The following is a 12,469-nucleotide window of genomic DNA, read 5'->3' as shown; positions in this document are numbered from 1 at the left end:
AATACACGTTATAAACGACTCAGACTTAAAATGATTTTAGATTGATAAGGACTTCCTACTAGAGGTCTTCACGGGTCCACTTAGATCCGAAAACCCGAGGTCCGACCCGAGACCCGATCGGGTTCGGGTCTAAAAGTTTCACATGTGCCTCGGACACGGGTCGGGTACAATAATAGCGGCATCGGGTCTCGGGTAATTTAAAAATGAATGTGTTTTTTCTGAACGGACCCGAGAAGACCCGAACTCTCTCGCTTGTGTGCGTCAATGTCCTTTTCAAACCTCTCATCTGTTTGCCAAGAGCGCTTGTGACATTGTGTGGTTGTCTGAAAGGTTCATTTTCGATGAGACAAACATGTCAGTCAATTATAAATGTACATTTTAGCGGTTACGTTGGTGTCGTCGTCAGATAACAAAGTAAAACGAACGGAGCAGCTCGCCAAATTGGTTGCAAGGCCACCGGAGTTTCTTTCTGTCTGACTGCTGCGCGTGGGTCTGCAGAATGCACACACGTCAGTGCCGTTTACATTCAGTTCCAGTCGGGTTAAAAAAATTTTTTCACTAGTTTGGGTCGGACTCGGGTCTAATTTTCTCGGGTTTGTCTCGGGTCGGGTCTTTCTTTAAAAATGTTTTATTTATGCTCGGGTATGAAGTGATTCGGGTCATTTCGGGTCTGGTACATTTCTTTGGACCCGAGAAGACCTCTACTTCCTACTGACCAAATGCCATAGTACACGAACAAGCTGGGCATGAAACACAGAATCGATTCAAAATCGATTCTGAATAGATTTTATAGGCATTTTTAATGGGACACGCAATTAATCGTTGCAGCCCTAGTAACATTTTTCATAAATGCAACAGATAAACTTTTCCGTTTTCACTACATCGTTCTCGGGTAAACATAGCCTTAAACTCAAAGTGTTAAACCGTGTTAGACAGTTAAACTTTCTCATTGCTCAAAGCATGTACTTGTGTGAGCACACAATGTCCAATTCATTCAAAGATTTTGAAACTCTTTCAGGGAGCAACTGTTGATCAACAAAGGGTTTGATCCCATACAAAAACTTCTATTAAAATCCCAGCGGTATTCCTCAAAGACCCCAGCTGAGGAGAGGAGGTTATAGACTTATAACATTCAGACCGGCACGCTGGTGATAATTTGAGTGTCAGCTTGTGGTGTATTTCTCCCCGCTGCGAACCTCAAGTTATGAGCTGCAGATGAAAGCAAGGCTGTGTTCGGGAAGCCTGTATGAATCTGTGAAGCTGCCTTCCATTGCCGTAGCCATGTTTGAGAGGATTTAATGTTATGTGTGTGTGTGTGTGTGTGTGTGTGTTACACAATACACAGGGAGCATTATGCAGTGATAAATGATTTCACGGCAGTATGCTGCATTGTTTTCACATCGCCTCATCACCTTGCATACTTAGTTTAGCGAGTAGCATTCAGTTATTTGGTTCTCTGGAAGTCATATTCAGATATTTGGTCAAGATAATCTCATTGTTAAAGCTGGACATGCTTCTTTTAAGTGCATTGAAGGCAATGCATTGCACATAACGTGCTCTCAGTCTCAGGTTGTGTATTGCAGTTTTAGGCTAACAGAAATAATAGGTAGTAAGCTTTTGCAAATAGAGTATAGGAAGTTTTTCTTAGACATTAGTAGCACTGTAATGCAGTTTAAGAGGAATGCATACATTTGTTTTAAATTAACCATTTAATTTGTTGAATTCTTAGAAGCAGATTTAATCAGATTTTCCACTTTACGTCATGTCTTTCAAAGCTTTAAATTGCTCCAGTGAAGTAGAAACACAAGCATATAAAATTGAAGATGCAGTGTCTGGTTAGCGTCTCTCATTTGGCCTTTTTTCTGGCCATGAGTGTAAGGAATTTAATAATCGCCATCCCTAGAATTACTGCCCTCACCTTGAGGTTAAAATAACTGCCCTTGAAGTTTGACTGAAACCAGAACGATTGTTTGAAGTCTCTCTATGCTCTGTTATATGCAGTAACACGGACTTGAACTTCAGCATAGTAGTGTAAGTTGTGTTGGGTTACCTGTAAATGACGTATGAGGTTTGTGTGTCCTTAAGTAACAGGCTTTTAGGTGTTTTTCTTTTAGGTGTTTTGAGAGATTTTCCAAAGCTTGACAATTCTGTCAATTTCTTATCTGTTGCTGTGCCTGTTATTGATCCAAAATGAATTATGAGAGCTCTTTGATGGTTTTATACAGTAGTTCACTGTAATTGAAAGTACCCCATAATTTACTCACCTTAATGGCATCCTATGCCTTCCTTTTTCAGCCGAACACATTTCGAGTTATATTAAATTATAACCTAGCTCTTCCTAGCTCTAAAATTGCATTGAATAGTGGCCATTTTTTGGAAGCCCATCCATCACCAGCAGCCATATCACCCTGTAGCCCGACTGGTTGTCCAGTGAAGGTAAGCAGGGTTAAGCCCACTGTAAAAATTTGCTGTAATTCTGCAGCTGGTTGCCAGTAACTTACTGTAGAAGATAAAGACTGAAAATGTTTCGTGTTCATTTAACTTTGAACAAACTGTTGCCAGTAAATAACATAAATGTAAAATCTACAGTAAATTACTGGCAGTTAGTTGCCAGTAATACCCAGTAATACTGTAATTTCTACAGACATTTTTTTACAGTGCCTGGTTAGTACCTGGATGCTGCTGGAAGAGGTGTCAGTGTGACCATTGCTCCCGCTGTGGTCTTTGTGGGTCCTAACAATCCAGTATAGTGATGAGGAAACCATACTGTCAAAAAGCACTGTCCATCGGATGAGTTGTTAAACTGAGGTCCTGACTCTCTGTGGTCGTTAAATATTCCAGGATGTCCGTCAACAAAAAGTAGGGGTGTTCCCTGTCATCCTGGCCAATTTTGCCCGCCGCTTTGAAATCTATACTGTACGACTCTGGAGGATTAATATATTTATTTTGGAGTGAAACAATTTGTTTGTGAAAGTAAAAATTTTTATTTAGAGCATATTTAGTAGGGTTGTAACGATATTTTGCGTTGTCGATTCTAAAAAATGAAAGGGCGATATTTTGCACAACTATTTCATGTATTACGGCTATTGATGAGTCTGTATCAATCTGAAATCACTGGTAGTTGGAGTCGTTTATAACATGCATTTGAAAATTTTTATATAATCATTATAAATATTTATTATCATGAAAATACCTGTAAATGTGTGAAGAACAGCGATATAAATATGCTTACACATTTCCTGGAGCTGCCTGTGTAATGGTACTTCGTATGCGGCGCATATTGAGTTTCTGCATGGGAGCGCCATCTGTTATTTGGATGTAGCGACATTTCACCGTAAGTCATTGAGAACCATAGCAAGCAGAATTGCACAGTGTGTTGTAACACCCCAAAATATTTAGTGATCAATATGTTAAGTTTGAATGTAATCACATCTACAGTAGATCAATAATGGCGGCAGGCTGGCTTCATGTCCGCACGTAAGATGATCATTGGTTCTTGCGCGTCTCATGACTAGTCGTCATATGCGTCATGAACTGTAATGCAACAAGCTGTCATGAGACTCCTGAGAAATAAACGTTTACATACTGAGGTAAAGCCGTTGTGCCTCTATTTATATCAATCACTAAATACACCCAAAATACAAGTCATATAATGCAGAGTGACTTTTTGTAAGTGCCATTTGGGCAAAACCACTAGACTACATCATTGATGTATTCTGCTTATGTCTTATTACTACAGAGACTGAAACGAAAACTACAAATTAATTATTTACATTTGAAGAGTTTCGTTGCAAATTTTTTTTCAGAAATCTTGTTTTTTGGTTGTGCATTCCAGTTAAAGGAATATTCCATTTTCTTAAAAGAAAAATCCAGATAATTTACTCACCACCATGTCATCCAAAATGTTGATGTCTTTCTTTGTTCAGTCCAGAAGAAATTATGTTTTTTGAAGAAAACATTGCAGAATTTTTCTAATTTTAATGGACTTTAATAGAACCCAACATTTAATACTTAACTCAACACTTAACAGTTTTTTTCAACGGAGTTTCATAGGACTATAAACAATCCCAAAGAGGCATAAGGGTCTTATCTAGCGAAACGATTGTCATTTTTGACAGGAAAAATAAAAAATATATACTTTTAAAACACAACTTTTCGTCAAGGTCCGGTCCAGTCCAGCGCGACCTAACGTAAATGCATAGTGACGTAGGGAGGTCACATGTTACATATAAAACGCACATTGGCGGACCATTGTAAACAATAAACTGCCACAAAGACATGAATTAGTATCAGTTGACATACAACAACGTAAGAACGGTCCTCTTTCAAGACGCTTGTAAACACTGGGGCGTAGTTTCGCGTTCGTCCTCTGTGACCTCTTGACGTCATGACGTATTGCGTGGGGTCAGCTGGCGCATCACGACCGGATCTACACGACGAGAAGTTGTGCTTTAAAAGTGTATATTTGTTATTTTTATTGTCAAAAATGACAATCGTTTCGCTGGATGGGACCCTTGTGCCTCGTTTGGGATTGTTTGTAGTCCTTTGAAACTCTGTTGAAAAAAACTGTTAAGTGTTAAGTATTAAATGTTGGGTTCTATTAAAGTCCATTAAAATTTGAAAAATTCTGCAATGTTTTCTTCAAAAAACATAATTTCTTCTCGACTGAACAAAGAAAGACATCAACATTTTGGATGACATGGTGGTGAGTAAATTATCTGGATTTTTCTTTTAAGAAAATGGACTAATCCTTTAATATCAATTCAACTGCAGTTGGTTTGTTTTGATTTAAACCTTCATAACTTAAAAAATACAGCTAAGTAGCACCATAAAACAAAATAATAACACGATAACATAATAATAAACATGTTTGGACAAAAATGTTAAAAACGGATTTATCTCGTTTTGCAACAAAACTCTTCATTTATTAATTTAAATTTTTTGACTTGGCTCAGTTTTGTGCAGTGTCGGTCTCCTCCTGTCAGATTTGGTTTGTATTGACTTTTGTCTCTAGAGAGCTGCAACACTTAGCTATTTTACCTCTTGTTTATGTGTGCAGGTATATCTAAAGCTTTAAAATGCACAAATTCAAATGCCTGATTGGGTATCTCAATGTAAATGTTCACTGAAGGGTTGGTTTGGTGCTGAATTGTGTTGGTTTCCTTGGCATGGAATACAAAATCTGTGCCTGAACATTTGAGGTAAATCGATCTTTGTAGGCAGGGCCGGTTTTTGCTATGGGCAATGTGGGCGAACGCCCAGGGCGCAATCTATGTGAGGGCGCACGAGAGCACTCAAAAAAAAAAAAAAATCCAAGCGGTTTTTTAGACAAACGCTCATTTCCATCACAAGTTAGTGCTAAGAGTCATACACAGGTTGTGTGCGTGTCAGAAGAGGCACGGGAGAAAGGGGCGGGGAAACAGCTTGCGACTGCAAAACGCTCGCTCGCCTTAAGGGGGGCGAGTGAGGGATAGACTGATCCCAGACCAGAGGCCATACAACACAAACTGCTGCGTCTGCTTCCAAAATCATTTTATTTTTCATTCCTAAAATTAACATAGACCCATATACCCAGGGCCGCATTAATGCATGGGCTTACCTGGGCTTAAGCCCAGGGCCTCGGGCTGGGAAGGGCCCCGAGTTGCCGGAAAAAAATAACTGCCGCATTTTATAAAAAGTTGATACTCACTTTAAAATTATGCTTAATCGCTTTGCTTTGAATGTCCGTGCGTGAATGCAGTTCCTGCGCAAGAAAATCTCTCACTTACTTATAGGCTACCCTGCAATCATTAGTGCGCTTTTTAAAATTTCTGTCTGAAATATCCATTATTGCATTTCTGAAGGCAACACAGACAGCTTTCTGATAAAGTGACCAAAAGTGCCTTTCAAGTGATGAACAAAGACTAAACTGAGGACGCGTTTTTATCTTAATATGAAAGACAACGTGTATATAAATATTCATTAATTGATTCCTCGTAACATTTTAAAGCCAAGATGTACAGAACAGCACACAAAGATATTACACAAAACATTTTTGATAACTAAATCTAATAAATAACAAATTAGATTCTGCCTCGGAAGCCACGGCTAAGTTCAGCGATCGTTTCATTTTGAGATTTAGCGTGGCAAGGAAATAAAAGACGAGAAATTACATATAGTTTGTTACTGTAAATTATAAAAAACAAGCTTTATATACAATTACTTAAACGGTTCATTTATAACCGAAAAACACTGAAATTAAGGATTTTATAGACACTATATATGCTTTATTATTTTGCACAAAAATATCTGATTGCTTACTTTCACTTTGATCATCTCTGTATTCACAAAAACGGCTTACCTGTTTTGTAGCTCAACTTTTGACAAGTTAAGCAACCTTTTTAAATACATTTTAAAACTTATACTTGTCGAAAAAAATCAGTTTTTTGATGTTACGTTTGATGAATGCCTAAATATGATCATGCAGAGCACCTAGCACGTTCGGCTAAGTTGAATGTGACAGCATGCAACCGCGCAACATCGACACAACGAAAAGCAATCCAAAACGTACAGAACTTAAATTATATCAGAATTTACCTTTATAATTAATAAAAAATAAAAACAAAATAAAGTCAGAATCAATAAGGTGCAGAACATGGGTGCAAAATGCCTAAATGCGCATGGGAATAAAACCCACAAATAGTTTAATCAGATAACACTAAATAATCTATAAATTAAATAAAAACAAGGAAATATTAAAATTAATTTTAAAATAACGAAAGTATAGAATTACCTGTTTTGTCTTTTTAATTGCAGAAACAAAGAGACTTTGCAATGGTTTCTGGATATGGACGTGTAGCCCTGTCACAGGATTTAGGCTATTAACAGACTTTAAAAATATTTATTTAAAGCTACTATATTATTTACTTAGTATTATCATAATAGGATGTATATTTTTTATATTGGGAGAAAGCTGTTAAATGTGAAATCAGATACTGTGCACTCTTATACAGCCAAAATGAAATGATCCTCAATTTTATAACACATCTGCGACAATTGACTGTGCAGTAGTCGAATCAGGCTTCTCCTGTCAAAGCATCAAATCTTAGACTATTCGGGTCACCTAGGACTATGTGCATATGTTATGCAGTGATATTTGAGTATATTGCGGGCATTCTGATATGGTTTTAATATTTTGTAATTCCATTTATTCCAGCAAAATAAAAGCCTGACAACTTGCACTTAGTGATTATAAAGATTGTGTGAATGTAGGCTGCAATTCTGGTGGATAAAGGGCCACACAAAATGATAAAGCCCAGGGGCCCCTTACAGTGTTAATGCGGCCCTGCATATACCTACGAACATGTTATCAATTGGATTTTGTTGATTGACGGGCGAACGGACATTGTTGTTGGCAAAATGTAATGCAAAGTTAAATGATGTCGAGTCTTCATCATCATGGATCAAATTAAAAAACCAAAGAAGCCATAAGTTGCCCAGATCAGAAAAATAAGAAAAGAAGATGAGGAAAAATGGGCAAAAGATAAAGGTATGCCGATTTCTACGAGCTAATGTTATTTATATTAGCCTCGCTCTCGCTAATATGTTGCTATTAGCCACAGAACACGACTGTTTTTTTGTTTTGTTTTAGTTTTGCTGAACTAGCAACTATTAGAATTGAGGCACCATGTCATGCAACTAAATTCACCCATAGGCAACACTCAGTCTAGTTTGTGTTTGCAACACAACAAGTGCAAACTCACACAGACCTCCTGACTGTGTCATTTTTTATTGCTATACGCTATATGTGAACTTAAATAACTTCTAATATAAATTGACATGCCATTTTGTAAGCTACACAGTGATATAGCTTTTTAAATCATTTGTAGTGTATGCTTAGCATTTGTTAACATCCTATAAACTAATAAAATGTGTGTTATGGTCATTTTAATTGGGTAACTGATGCATGTGTGATGTAAGTGTATCTAACTTACATATTGGATCTTAATTGTAAATTCAGGGGCATTTCTGAAATATTTTGAAGTTAGAGCACCCACTGGCAAAAATGAGGAGTCAGATACTTCAACAGCAGCCACAGACATGGTTGTGGAGTCTGATGAGGAGAGTGTGTGTGTGTTTATATACTGTATTACATTTATTTATCTTGTTTTTCTCTGTTCTTGTTACCTTTTTGTATTTAAGATTATATATAATAAAATAATACATGTTGGTGGCGGGATTTGGGGGTAATTCTTTTTTTTCTGGGGGCGGCCAAGGGATGGTTCGCCCAGGGCGTAAATCTAGACAGGACCGCCACTGTTTGTAGGACTGGGATTAGAGATACATTTTAGGCAGAATTTAAAGTAAGGCACATTTTCCAAGTGTTTTGATATTCTGGTCTTTAGATCTGGCCTGGGTTCTTCCCTACATGTAAGTCTTTAGGATTTTGCGCCTGTTTCACTGCAGTTGTATGTCTGATTTCTTGGGAAATTCCCATCTCTTTAATACATATGATTTGATGTGGTGGATTAGGGGTTTGTATATATTTTCAAATATAGCTTCTGGAGCTTTTTAGTCATTTGGAGAAGTTAATGAATGTTTCCTTCCAACAGTTTGGTTATAATTTTCTGTTTTTTCTAGCAGATGATAATGGGAAATGATGTTAAAGATGGCCAAAAGCACAATCTCTTATCCTCTGACTTGATATTAATACTCCTGCATCCTTAATCAGGCCACCATGTCAAAAGATTATTTTAAGACCGGGTTAAAAAGCTCTGCTCTGCATGAAAAGACAGAAAAACAGCCAGTCAAAGGCAGAAAATGAGTTCATTGCCATAATTAGTCTGGCAACCTCCTCCTCCTCCCCAATCCCATTTCTTTGGCTTTGGAGGTTGACCAGAGATAATGACTGCTGAGTTTCACTTGTTAAAGATCTGTGTTTGTGTGTGCCAGACGCGTGTGTGTGTATGTGCGCGTGTGTGTGTGTGTGTGTGTGTGTGTGTGTGTGTGTGTGTGTGTGTCAGCCCTGCTATCACCACTACAGCTTCCTTCACATACACATTGTCAGATAATGAACCCTGTACAGGTCAGGGATCATGGGTCAGATATATTTTTGCTGACCAAGGAACTGCGCTGGAATCAGGCCCAATTGAAACCATTCATCAATGTCTGTGTTTACACAAGCAGAGGGCTACCAGCGCTTGTGGACCACCATGAGGTTTAGTTTATATCTGGTTTGTCTCCTCCACTTCAGTTCGTGCTGATCTTACATAAAAGTCTTCAGATGTCTAGGTTTCGGTTTGAAAATGCTAATTGTAAAAGTTCGATTTCGTTTGAGTGTTTAGAGTTTGTATTTTTTTTTGTATTTTCTTAATAATTTATTAATTGGATATTTAACTCTGACAGTTCTCAATTGTTTATTATTATTATTATTATTATTATTATAACTTCCAATCTTCTTGCTTCCAATCTACTGCTTTGCTTAAAAATTCATATGCACTTGTGCTGGCTGTGTGTATACAAATGGCACATCTAAAAAACAAAATTGAAAATATAAGTGTTGATACTTACTCGATGTGGTTTATATGTTTTAACTACCTCGAACAAAGGCAGAATGGGGGTGGGATGTCACTGAGTAAATCAGATAATAAGAAAATATTGATTGATCGTATGATATATATCGTGATATTTTGTATGGCAATGCTCTATTGATTCACAAAAATGCAATTGCAATATTTTAAAAATAAAAACAATGATTCATGGCAGTTGTTTTGTTTGGAGTTTACATCCTGACCAGTAGAAAGCATTCTTCTTATCTCTGAACTTAAACAGTGGCAGGAAGTACTAGCATAGGGGCATGCCACAAACTTTTTAGCTTAGGTTTGCAAATGGTGGTGTGTTCACAATGACAGCTTTTATAAAATAATATCTTATTATATTTGTAAAACAGCAATATATCCCAATATAACGTAGAGCTGGAAAAAAATTATTGCCTGCGATTCTCATGTGTGTCTCATCAGTAAAGCCGGTTCGGTGATTAGTAGTAAATTGCCATCACCTGTTTTCAGATGGAGCGGCATTTACTACACAGAGCTGTATTTCACCAAGGAGCTAGGCAAAATTGCGTCCATAATCGAAGAAGATCTTCCACGATTATGAACGTGATTTCGCCTAGCTTTCAGTGAAATTCGGCTCTGTGTAGTAAATGCCGCTCAATCTGAAAGCAGGTGATAGCGGTTTCCTATCACCGAACCGGCTTTACTGATAAGACACGCATGAGAATCGGAGAATCGCAGATGATTTTTTTCAACCAGCTCTAATATATCCCCTCCCATTTTTTACTAAAACGAAACGTATTGCATCGTAACTCCTGTATGGTGATACGTATCATATCTCAAGATTCTTGTTGATACGCAACCCTATTAGAGACGCATGGGAAATGTTGAATATTATTATGAAAATAGAATCAAATGATCAAAATGACTTGTTTTATGTATTTTATCCACTTTTACACTCACTGAAGCTAGCTGAGCAATTTAATTAGTTTGCATTTTGTTCAAGATATCTGGAAGATTTTGATGAGGACACCAAATGCACTTAATAAAGATTTTGAACCCAATTAGGTTATAAAAAAGGTAAAAACTATTTTACTCAAGTTCCCATCTCGGAGCTATACAAGAAATTCAAGGTGAAAGTAGGAGGTCACAATGATTAAATAATCATCTCATCGTTATTGTTTGACCTCATCGCAATGATTTCAGATACACCGCAATGATTGCACATCTATCTATAAAACACAAGGCGGAGCTTTAGCACCTGTATAAATGCGACGGTATCAGATGGGGTTCCTTAACTGACAGTTTAATGCGATAAATTGCAAAGCCATTCAGTACAGTGGAAAAAACTGCATTTAAAGAAATGCTGCAAAACTTTAATTACTTTTAAATATGTTTTATGTGTATTCATATTCACTGCTAGTTAAACTTTGCAAAATATTTAATTGAAATAATCACAACAATGTGTGAAAATTATTTAATGAACAAACAAAATGTAGGAGAATTAAATGTCAAAACAATAAAACAGACAATTAATCGTCATAACGTCATAATTTGTTAGGCAATTAACCGTCAGCCAAATTTAATAACCGTGACAGCCCTAGGTGAAAGTTAATGCCTTTCAGAGCTTTTCATGCCATCCAGCATTTCATATATCGCAGTATACATCCCAGAAAAACAAAACATTACAAGGTCAGTTTCCACAGGCCTAGTTTCAAAACATCATTTGGATTTAAGCATTGAGATTTGTTAGAGGTTTCTGGAGCAGGGATCTTTTTGTATGGAGTTTACTATTACAAGACTCCATTGAATGAGACTCTTTTAGTCACAGGTCACTAGTCCTTGAGTTCACGTAGAGCTGTGTGTTTTGCGTACAGCGATTTTCTCAATGTGACCGTTCTGTGTGTGTGTTTTAATGATTGTGTGGCTGTGTAAAGGGATTGCGTAATCACTGTCCCGTGTTTTGTCCTTGCTCATCCTTTTAAAAAAGCCTCTCTCACTTAATGAAGTTATTTCGGGAAGTGCTTTAGCCGCTGCAGCATTTGAATGTGAAAACGGGCCGTTGGGTTACAAAATAAAAAGCAGAGGTCCAGCATGTTGCCCGCTGGTGTCATTGTGAAGGACTGTCTACAGAAACATTAGCAATGTTATGGTGCCTTTTAAAGACAAGTGATGTTTGTTTTGACATTGTGACTGTAATAAAATACCAGGATGTTGCATTTATATTGCATGCACTTGGCAGATGCTTTCATCCTTTCGACTTACTGTGCATTACTGACTGTGTATATACATTTATCAGTATGTGTTCACTGGTATTTGAACTGGCATACTTTTGCACTGCTAATGTGGTTCTCTACCAATTGGGCTTCTGGAACAACTAAGCGGTCATTTCAAGTAAAAAGAGTTCAGCCTAAAAAAATTTGAATAATGATTGGTATATAAAGTGATATAAAGGGAATTAAAGGCCATCATTCATGTTAAAAAGTGAATAATGATTGGTCATTTTACTGTTTGTCAATCTTTTATGTCTTTTCATTACGAAAAACTAATTTAAAGGGACACTCCACTTTTTTGAAAAAATGCTCATTTTCAGCTCCCCTAGAGTTAAACATTTGATTCTTACCTTTTTGAAACCATTCAGCTGATCTCCGGTTCTGGCGCTAGCACTTTTAGCATAGCTTAGCATAATCCATTGAATCTGATTAGACCATTAGCATCGCGTTAAAAATTAACCAAAGAGTTTTGATATTTTTCCTATTTAAAACTTGGCTCTTAAGACTGACGGAAAATTAAATGTTGTGATTTTCTAGGCAGATATGGCTAGGAACTATACTGTCATTCTGGCGTAATAATCAGGGACTTTGCTGCCGTAACATGGCTGCAGGAGGCGGAATGATATTACTCAGCAGCCGAAAAAAGTCCCATTAGTCACTTTC

General features: G+C 37.2%; 1 protein-coding gene across 7 annotated transcripts in view; it reads left to right on the top strand.

The window, feature by feature from the left end:
* LOC129415542 (signal induced proliferation associated 1 like 2) overlaps positions 1-12,469 on the top strand; it is a 150,229-nt gene that overhangs the window by 37,758 nt on the left and 100,002 nt on the right. The gene's annotated exons all lie outside the window — the stretch shown is intronic.

The sequence above is a fragment of the Misgurnus anguillicaudatus genome, chromosome 11 (assembly GCF_027580225.2).
Source record: "Misgurnus anguillicaudatus chromosome 11, ASM2758022v2, whole genome shotgun sequence".
NCBI classification, from domain to species: Eukaryota; Metazoa; Chordata; class Actinopteri; order Cypriniformes; family Cobitidae; genus Misgurnus; species Misgurnus anguillicaudatus.
This window is presented reverse-complemented; position numbering and strand designations above follow the sequence as displayed.